Source organism: Daktulosphaira vitifoliae, unplaced genomic scaffold (genome assembly GCF_025091365.1).
Source record: "Daktulosphaira vitifoliae isolate Bord-2020 unplaced genomic scaffold, ASM2509136v1 Scaffold_1, whole genome shotgun sequence".
NCBI lineage: Eukaryota > Metazoa > Arthropoda > Insecta > Hemiptera > Phylloxeridae > Daktulosphaira > Daktulosphaira vitifoliae.
In genome coordinates this window covers 33,138,081-33,147,217 of record NW_026099572.1, presented here as the reverse complement: position 1 = coordinate 33,147,217, position 9,137 = coordinate 33,138,081, and the positions used below count along the sequence as shown (strand labels likewise).

The 9,137-nt window shown below is 27.2% G+C and overlaps 1 protein-coding gene across 2 annotated transcripts in view; it reads right to left on the bottom strand.

Annotated features, from left to right (window-relative positions):
* Positions 1-8,358, bottom strand: part of LOC126896649 (acyl-CoA Delta-9 desaturase-like) — a 16,460-nt gene extending 8,102 nt beyond the window's left edge. The window contains exon 1 of one of the 2 annotated variants that reach the window (XM_050669602.1): positions 7,957-8,358. The gene's annotated coding sequence lies outside the window, so the exon portion shown is untranslated. The remainder of the gene's footprint in view (positions 1-7,956) is intronic. The other variant, XM_050669600.1, reaches the window with a different exon arrangement.
* Positions 8,359-9,137: the final 779 nt, after the last annotated feature.

The window sequence follows — 9,137 nt, the reverse complement described above, 5'->3', positions numbered from 1 at the left end:
TATATATATATATATGATTTTATCGTACTTCATAGTCATGTATTAAGTATCGTTCAAAAATAAATCAATTTATTTTGAAAAAATCAAATAATTATAGCGAAAGATTAGCCACAAACACTAATTTATTACATGAGAAAACAGTAATTTTACTGTATAGATATTTAGGTTTATTCTATATAGTCTTTCGACGTTGATTAACAATTAACGAGCATTAATAATTAAATCATTAAAAGTATACTGACGAAAAAAAATATTTTAATATAATTTGATGATGTTAAAAAAGAGTTAACCAAATTTGAAGCTTATCCGTCAAGTTTAACAGTTTTTACAGACCATTAAATTTGAGTTTGATGGGCATTTTTCAGAAAAAGAAATGTTTATATGGTTTTTTTTTTTTTTACGATATAAATTGGAAAAAAAATATACTTAAAGTTCAGGATTTACAAAAAAAAACTACAATTTAATTTTTGTTATAATCATTTCATAATTAAGTTTTTTTTTATATCCAAACTGAGAGACCTATCGTAATTTTATTTTATTTTTAACTCATAAAAACTGTACTAAAAAAGCCTTATAAAAATTAAGTTGTACTTTTTCAAATTTTTGAGTTTTACGCATATTTTTGTCATAATTGTACTTTTTGCTGTTTTGACCATGATAAAAAAAACAATAAATTTTGAATTTTTCATAAAATTATCTATTTTTGGTAGCAATTTTTTACATATGAAATAGGCCCAAAAATAGTTGCAATGGAAAGTTCAGTTTTTTTTTTCAAAATTATCTGATAAAATATTATAAACTAATAAATTTTACATATTTTTTTTTTTATAATAATCAGATTACATACAAAAGAATTTTTTTTCTATTTTATTTTTAATAATTTAATTAATACTTAATTATTACACTGAAAAAGTCCTTAGTAAAATCAAAAAAATTTTTATCAATATACGGTAAATAATATTTTATTATTAATTAAAACATTTTCTTATCTGTCGATTTAATAAAATATTTATCGTATTGATTAATATCAGATCAGGTATCTTGTAACAGAGGCAAGATGACAATGAAATGTAAAAAATCATGTATGTTAACTTCAATAAAGTAATACAAAATTCCAAAAACATATATTTGACATTTGTCAAGGAACTTCTAAAGAAATTTTTAATCCACATAAGATAACTATTAAAGAGACGAAGAAAGTTGTGAGAACTTTCCCAAAAATTCGCAAACCACCTCCAATCACAGTGGGCGATGTTACAAAGTTAATGAATGAATTGACGATAGAAAAAGCAACAGATAATGAGCAACTAGTAATTTCCTAGGCAAAGTAAACTTGCAAAGTGTAAATGGCAAAGTTCTAACATGCAACAAATATCAGTTTCGTCGTTCGATAAAAATTTTAGACAAAGAAAAAATCCAATATTACCGCTTTTAACTTATAATGGAAAAAATATTTAATATTTTAATCCAAGGACTCCATCCACGAATTGATATTTTGATATTAAACGTGAATTGGCCGAAAGGTGCCCACAAAATATCACTAGTGTTTAAAAAAAAAAATAAATGATTCAAAAAACAAAAGCAGTGAATAAGACTAATATTGTTTTTTATGGAAATATAACCACAGACTAACATACTATTATTTATCAAGTAAAACAATTATACATAAATAACAATTATGTTCAAATAGAACATCCAAAAAATAAGAAAAAGAAGTCTCAGAGTGCAAAAACTATCTATATTTTAATCATACAAAAAATACTAATGCAAAACACCAGTGTGTTTTAAGTGTGGTGATAAACATAAATCTGTTGACTTAGCCTAATAAAAACATAGGAAAGTGTATTAATTATGATGAAAGTCAGACATCCAACTGAAAAGGCTGTTTAACGTATAAAGTGACAGAATTAAAAGCTAATCCGGTAAAAATAAACTTTCGTGCATTAAAAATAGTGTTACATTCGCTCAAGCAATCAAGAAAGACAGTGGTATGTTGGTACAAAAAGTTGAATGTTAAAAAACAAGCCATCACTCAACGATATATTGTTAGCATTGGACACCGTTACGCAAACATTAGTTAAAATAACTACACAGGCTGATAAATTGAAAAACATTCAGTTCGAACATAGTTAATAACAAAGCAAAACGTCATGAGATGTCAATACTTTAATGATGAGAACTATTGTAAATTTTAAAATATTATTTATATTTTACATTTCAAGAAGGTTTTAGTGGGTACAAACGTATGTTTCGGCTTACGGGTTCGATCCCCGAGGTACCAACGAGATTTTTCTAGTAAGTTCCTCATTAGTAATGTCTGGTCTCTAGTGAAAGCCGGCCACAATATCCGCCCTTTTTCTAGAATTTTCTTTTTTTAGAAATTTCTTAAATTTATCATGTATTTTTTCATAATTTGTTTTAAATAAATTATTTCATAATACAATTTTATGTATGTATAATTTATTTTACGATTCCATAATCTAAAAATTTTAACGTATGAATGGGGTTTACTCATTAGTCAAATTTATACGTTTTTAATGATTTCATAATGAACAAATAAATGATAAAATATACTTTGATCATATTTTATTATTTGTCAATGCTATTTTCTACGTTTTAGGTCAAGGAATTAAAGTAGCAATATTACTGCTTAAAGCTTATAACGCATTAATTCATCTTTCAATGCTTTAAACATACATATAAACTGTGTAGTGCAAAAGTATATACCCGCAAAACGTTTTTTCCATTACATAGTACTATATAAGTTCCTTGAAGACTAATCCTACATACGTTTTGTATCATTCATCAAAGTCGGTTTTAATTTTACTTTTTAATACTTTTTAAAGCCTTTGTATGAACTTGCTGCGATTCTAAGTCAACAATTTAATTTTAGACACAAATATATTTTTTCCATAACACCATTCTTTTTTTCCCTTACAGAAGTAAAATATTCATGTTGCACTTACCACAAAAAGCGTTTTATAAATATTAAAATAAGATGATTCAATTTATTTTTGTTATTAATATAAAACAATACTGTGGCTTATAAATCATACTGTTTAGGTCAAACAAAGATTCCATTTTTGGAAAATCTTTTTTTATACATTATAAAGAACATAATACTAAAATAGTATTTACTTATTATTGCATATCTTTATTTTTCCAGTTACCATTAATAATTCGACTGCAATTAACAGTGTACAATTTTTAATGTAAATTGCAATGTTTTTAAAAAGTAAATGTAATGAAATATAATATTATTATGCTTAGAATATTCTAAACTTCATAAAGATCTTTATGTTTCAAATAAATTTATTTTCGTTTTGTTTTCTATCACCAAAATAATTACATTTATTCCATATTAACATATGGACGTTTGATTATAAAAATGCGTTGATTATCATTCTATGAAACCTACTCACATTTTTCATAACTTATTGATTATCTATTCAATTTTCATGAGTATTATGTTTTGCTATACAAGAGATAAACATAATAATAAAAATCGTCAAAATTTATTATTCGAACTTAAGACTGTATCTATATAAAAGTATAAAATATCGAGTACTAAAAATATAGTATGAGTATTTAATCAAAGAGTTAATTGAATCAATAAATTTGTGTATTAAAATATATCCGATGATCTTGCTCATTGGCATAATGAATAGTAGTTGTTCATTGACTTAATGAACGAGTTCATAGTATAATTGATTGAAATGTATTAATATAAGAAACACAATAATAAATTTAACGCATGATGTTTGTAATATAAATAACATTGTCCATTGATATTATGAACTATTTTTTTTTGTTTCCACGTTCAAAAAAATGTAAAAATAGTAAGCCAATAACATTTTGATCTCTTTTAATAATCTTTAAAAGTCGCCAGATTTATTAGAATCCAACTCTAACCTATTTATCACTATTCTAGCAGAAAAAACGTCCTAATTGAATCTACACGTGGATTGTCTTTGATGTCCAAAATTTATATCTTTTAAAGACAATACTCAACTTAGCTTCATTGTCACAAAATTTGTTTAAGAATGCACACATTGATAAGAACTTTTTTGTGGTAATTCCTTATTAATCTTTCTTTACAAATAATTTCATTAATAAACACATTTATTGTTTTAATAGATAATTTCTATTGATGATTTATTAATATATAATAATTTTGATATAGTTATTTAATAAAAAATACATTGAGCCATTGAATATGATAATTATTGGTTAATATTAGCTGTTCATAAATATTACGAACGGTTTTTTTTCAATGACTATATCATTTATATGTTGATAAATTTTATAGTGAATGGACAGTTCCCCTCAGTTGCGTATTCAGAATTTTATCTTGGGAGAGAGGTAAACATATGAAAATATTTTATTTTTCTCTGCAAACAAAAAAAGTAGTATCTTCCCCATTTAATTATTTTTTATCATAAGAGGGTCTACACGCGGATTTACTAGTGGTGTTCCTAGGAATTACTTTTCTTTGATTAAGAATCGATCTCTAATGTCTAATGACTTGAAAAAAATATTTATACCTTTGTCAAGGTAGTAGCTTAAAAATGTATGTATGGAAGATCATATTCATAGAGTATAGATCATAGAGTCATTAGTGGGAGGCTCGAATATTTCTATGAAAACTGAAGCTTCCACAGCCCCATGCAAACTGCGCTAAAGGTCTTTCTAAAAGCGCAATTCGATCAAAATTTTTGGGGACCTAACATAATTTATACCTTTTTTGAAAAATATTTTTGTATAAAATGTATGTAATTTTTCTCATTTTGGTGGACCGGCTAAACTCACTCTAAAACCCTCATATTGTGTCTATGCTTGTAAATAGAAAAAATGTATATAATTCTAATTTAACAGGTTCTTTTAAAAAAATATTACATTGCATTTATTTAAACTAAATAGATTATGTTAATCATTTTTATTTAAAAATAAGTAATTAAAAAGTTAGTTTGATATAAAAATATGTATATAGTAAGAAGAGGTAGAGGAAGACCAAAAATGAGATAGAAGGATGTTATTGAGTGCGATACGAGGACGGCTAATGTTTAGGATAAGGGTGGCCGACCCCAAATAGTTATGATAAAAGTAAGGAAAAAAAAGAAGTTTGACAAAAAAACTAACCCTACTGGTCTTTTTATTTGTGTGTTCTAATTCACTGCTAAAATGTAATAGTTTTAATATTTATCATAAATATGCAATTCAGTTCTTACTATGCATTATTTATATTGCAATATTTGCATACAGAAGGAATTTTTCCGCAGTTTTCATTTGTATGTACATTGAAATATAATTAACAATTCAAATTTTGTATTCATTTAATTTACTGTAAATTACACGTCACGTGCCAACTAATACACATTAAATTATCTGAATAGGTTTAGAGTTCATATTTTTCTAGCGTCTTTCCAAATGACGACAAGACATATGTCGATCATAAACATGTTTTGCAAGTACCCAATAATTTTAAATGTTAATACATTAAATCGGGTAGACTGGCGATTGTCATCTGGTCTGATATTTTTTATTATTTTGAGCACCGACTATGTTAAAGTTGTAGTTTATAGAAATTTCAAACATATAGCTGCCAGTGTGTAGTGACCGAGTACGCGGAATAATAATATATTCTGGCTTCGGTTATCGATCGCTGTTAGTTGGCTGACATTTAGGAGGATCAAATGACCTAAATATATCTTTTTTTTAAATCATTTGTAGAATTTTTTTATATTTTGCTTCTGCAGCTTTTTAATTATGTTGAATATCTCTATAGATTCATTTGTGTTATAAAAATACTATAAGTTCCTTTTCAAAAATCAGCCAAACTCCGTTGCAAACAATTATGAATTCTCTGTAAATCTTCAGTTCAGTTCAGTTCAGTAAAGTTCAGTTCAGAATACATTTGTTGGGAGCTACAAATTTATACGAGCTAAAGGATTTGTAATACTCTAATCGTACACCACTAGACAATACATAAAATCGACAAAAATTGATTTGCACGTTTACAGATCAAATGGTTCATTTGTTAATTGAACATATCCTGAATCTATTACAGAAATAGGGTTAATATTGTTATTATAACGTGGGATATAAAATAATACAACGATTCCAAGCATCTGAACGATAATATTCATAGTACATTATAAAACGACACTCACGTTAATGCAACTTTTTTGGGTAGATACTATATAATTCTGGGAAATGATAATTCATTTTTTATGTTTTTTTTTTCATGATTATTATTCATGAAACTTACACTAACCTGAAGATTAATAAAATTAGAAGTCTATTATTGATTAACGTTCAGGAAAATATTCGTTACATTATCAGCGTAACTTAAATAATTAATAATTGATGACTAATCACAAATGATTTAAACGGTTAAATCAAACAGAAATTTTCCTCGATTGTTTTCACTGGAAATTAATCGTAAGGTAGATTTTAAATTGATAATTAAAATGATATAATAAAACAAAACGAATTAGCCGAATAGAAATAAAACTATCTCGTTAAAAGATGATGATAAGGCATTTGTACAGATGTTGGATAATATTTTCATATCTAAAAATCCTACGTCATTACTACTAATGTCACTTAAAGAATAACAGACGTGCAAAAAAATTTTTAAATTACTCTGCATGTATTTTTGTGACGTCCGGATAAGACAAATTACCTCGAAAATAATAATTTCGAAGCAATACAATTTGAGTTACGTTATATTGATTTTTTTAGTGTTGTAATAGAATCAATTTTTTGATATTCTGTTTATAATTAATCAATCTGAAATTTTGGGAAATATTCTTATGTACTTATTTTAGCTGAAATAATTTTGAAAATGAAATTTATTTTCTATAAAATTTATATACAATGAATATAATGATATTGTTGTACATTTTTTCAAATTTATAATTTGTCCACTTCGTACAAGTTATATTGTACTATGTTATACGGAAAAAAATTAAATATTTCAATTTAAATTTATTTAAATAATTAAGTATTTCAAAAAACATTAAAAAAAAATACATTATTAGGGTAATGGCTACTATCCAATTTTTATTTTCACCTTGTTTGGCAATAATAAAAGTTTACTGCCTATAACAACAATTATATCGTATAAAAGCGTTTGGTTATAATATTAAGTTTATTTTAAGCGTACAGAAATTAATTCGATTAATGACTTTTACATAGTTATAACTGTTTCTTTTGTTTAAATCAATTAAATGAAATAACATCGTAAACTATTATAACTATGTTACTTTCCACGAAAAGTTTTCTTTGTAATATAATCGAAAGAGTATTATGAATATATTTTGATCACAGGATACTACAATAAGCTCTATATCAGTATTTTAATTAATATTCATAATCCAATTATGCTTAACCACAAATTTATTGACGAGAACTTACAAGGGTAAAAATCATTTAAAATTGCTCATAATTTATCAAACTAAATTACATATTTTTAAAAACTATCGTAATGTATATTTATTTTAATGGCAGCGACTCTAAAACTATTAAGATTATTATTTAATCATTAACCATTCCAAAAAACAAAACTACAAATATTACTGCGAAATGATTATTGAAAGTTAACAGATCCGATAAGATTATATATATTTAGAATTATAACATTATTAAAAAGTCAACTTAACTTCTTTTGAGTACTAAGTCAGTACTCAGAAAAGTTTGTAATTTATGATAAGTTAAATTCGCCAATCACTAAAAAATCAAAAACGTCAACAAATTGTTTTGACTTAGTTTAAATGGTAATTTTAAAATTTGTTCAATAATTATTTACAATTAGTCAACACAACTTTGGCGACAGACGACTACAAGTATCAATTCGATAGTTCAAGAAGAACTTAAACCAATTAAAAGCTAAACCATTCGTGTTCCTTAGAAACAAACTATATCACTATTTACATTGCAAGTACACAACCTTACCGATTATTTTGGGTGCGTGTGTTATTGTTTTGAAGTCGCACGTGGACCTTGGGGAGTATGCGTATTTCGGTTGTGAGGTAACGTTTTGATGGTTCTGTTGCTGTCACCAAGCCGTCTCTTTTCGATCATTCGCCTTCGTAGTGTGACTAATTACTTGGTGCTGCCGGCGCGGCCGCGATACGTGGATGTGTATACGCGACAGTTCGGATCGGAGGATTAACTCTGTGTGGACGTATCTCTCTCCTGCTCGCACGTCATTCACACCTCTTGTCCCACCTATGTCGCTCTCCCTGTGCAAACGATAAAGTGTCCACAGACCGCTAACGCCGACCGATGTGACGGTGGTTTACGCGGACGCGGTAGCGCGCCCGCGCGTTCTCCCGTTTATCATCCACTATTGGCGACCAGCGGGTGAGTAGCCAGCGCGCGCTTCGCGCACAATCGATACCCGCTAAGCGCTTACATACTAGTGAGGATACAAGAATTACAAGGGGAGCTGTACACTCACCTGCGCTGCAACACTCTTCCAACACGGACCTACCTCAACAAACTTCGACGAACTAACATCTTGTCTGTTTTAAAAACTTGGATCTATTCCGAGACGGGTCGTTAAACCGTCACCGGAATCGTGTGCGTTCATTGAATGGGACCAGGACAGTTAATATTCCTTTACGTATTTATAGGTACCGGTAAAATAACTGAAGATCTTCCAATAGTATCGTTGTATAAACAAAAAAAAGAAAACAAAAAAAATACAATTTTAAAATATTTTTCCTTGTACATTATTATTACAATGAAAGGCACATGTTCACAAAAATCTTACACGCTATAAACCATTTTTCACATATTAAAGATATTTCTAAAATTTTAACATCATTATTATCAAACTTTGTTTCATTTTTTTGAAATTATTTCGTCCGAGATCAATATGGTTGTAAAAAAAAGCATACATAATAGCTTCAAAATATTATAGCTAACCAATACTTCAATTTTTTAATAATTATAGTTATTTGTTTAGCTGCTATATGCGAAAAATTATTTTTTTAACATCTCTTATATCTTAAACTAGAGGTTGGAACCTTTAAAAACCGAATCAAAACATTTTCTGACATAGAAAATAAAGAACCAAGACCTTAACCAGATCCCTTTAAAGAAACTAGAACCTTACCAAAAACCGTGTT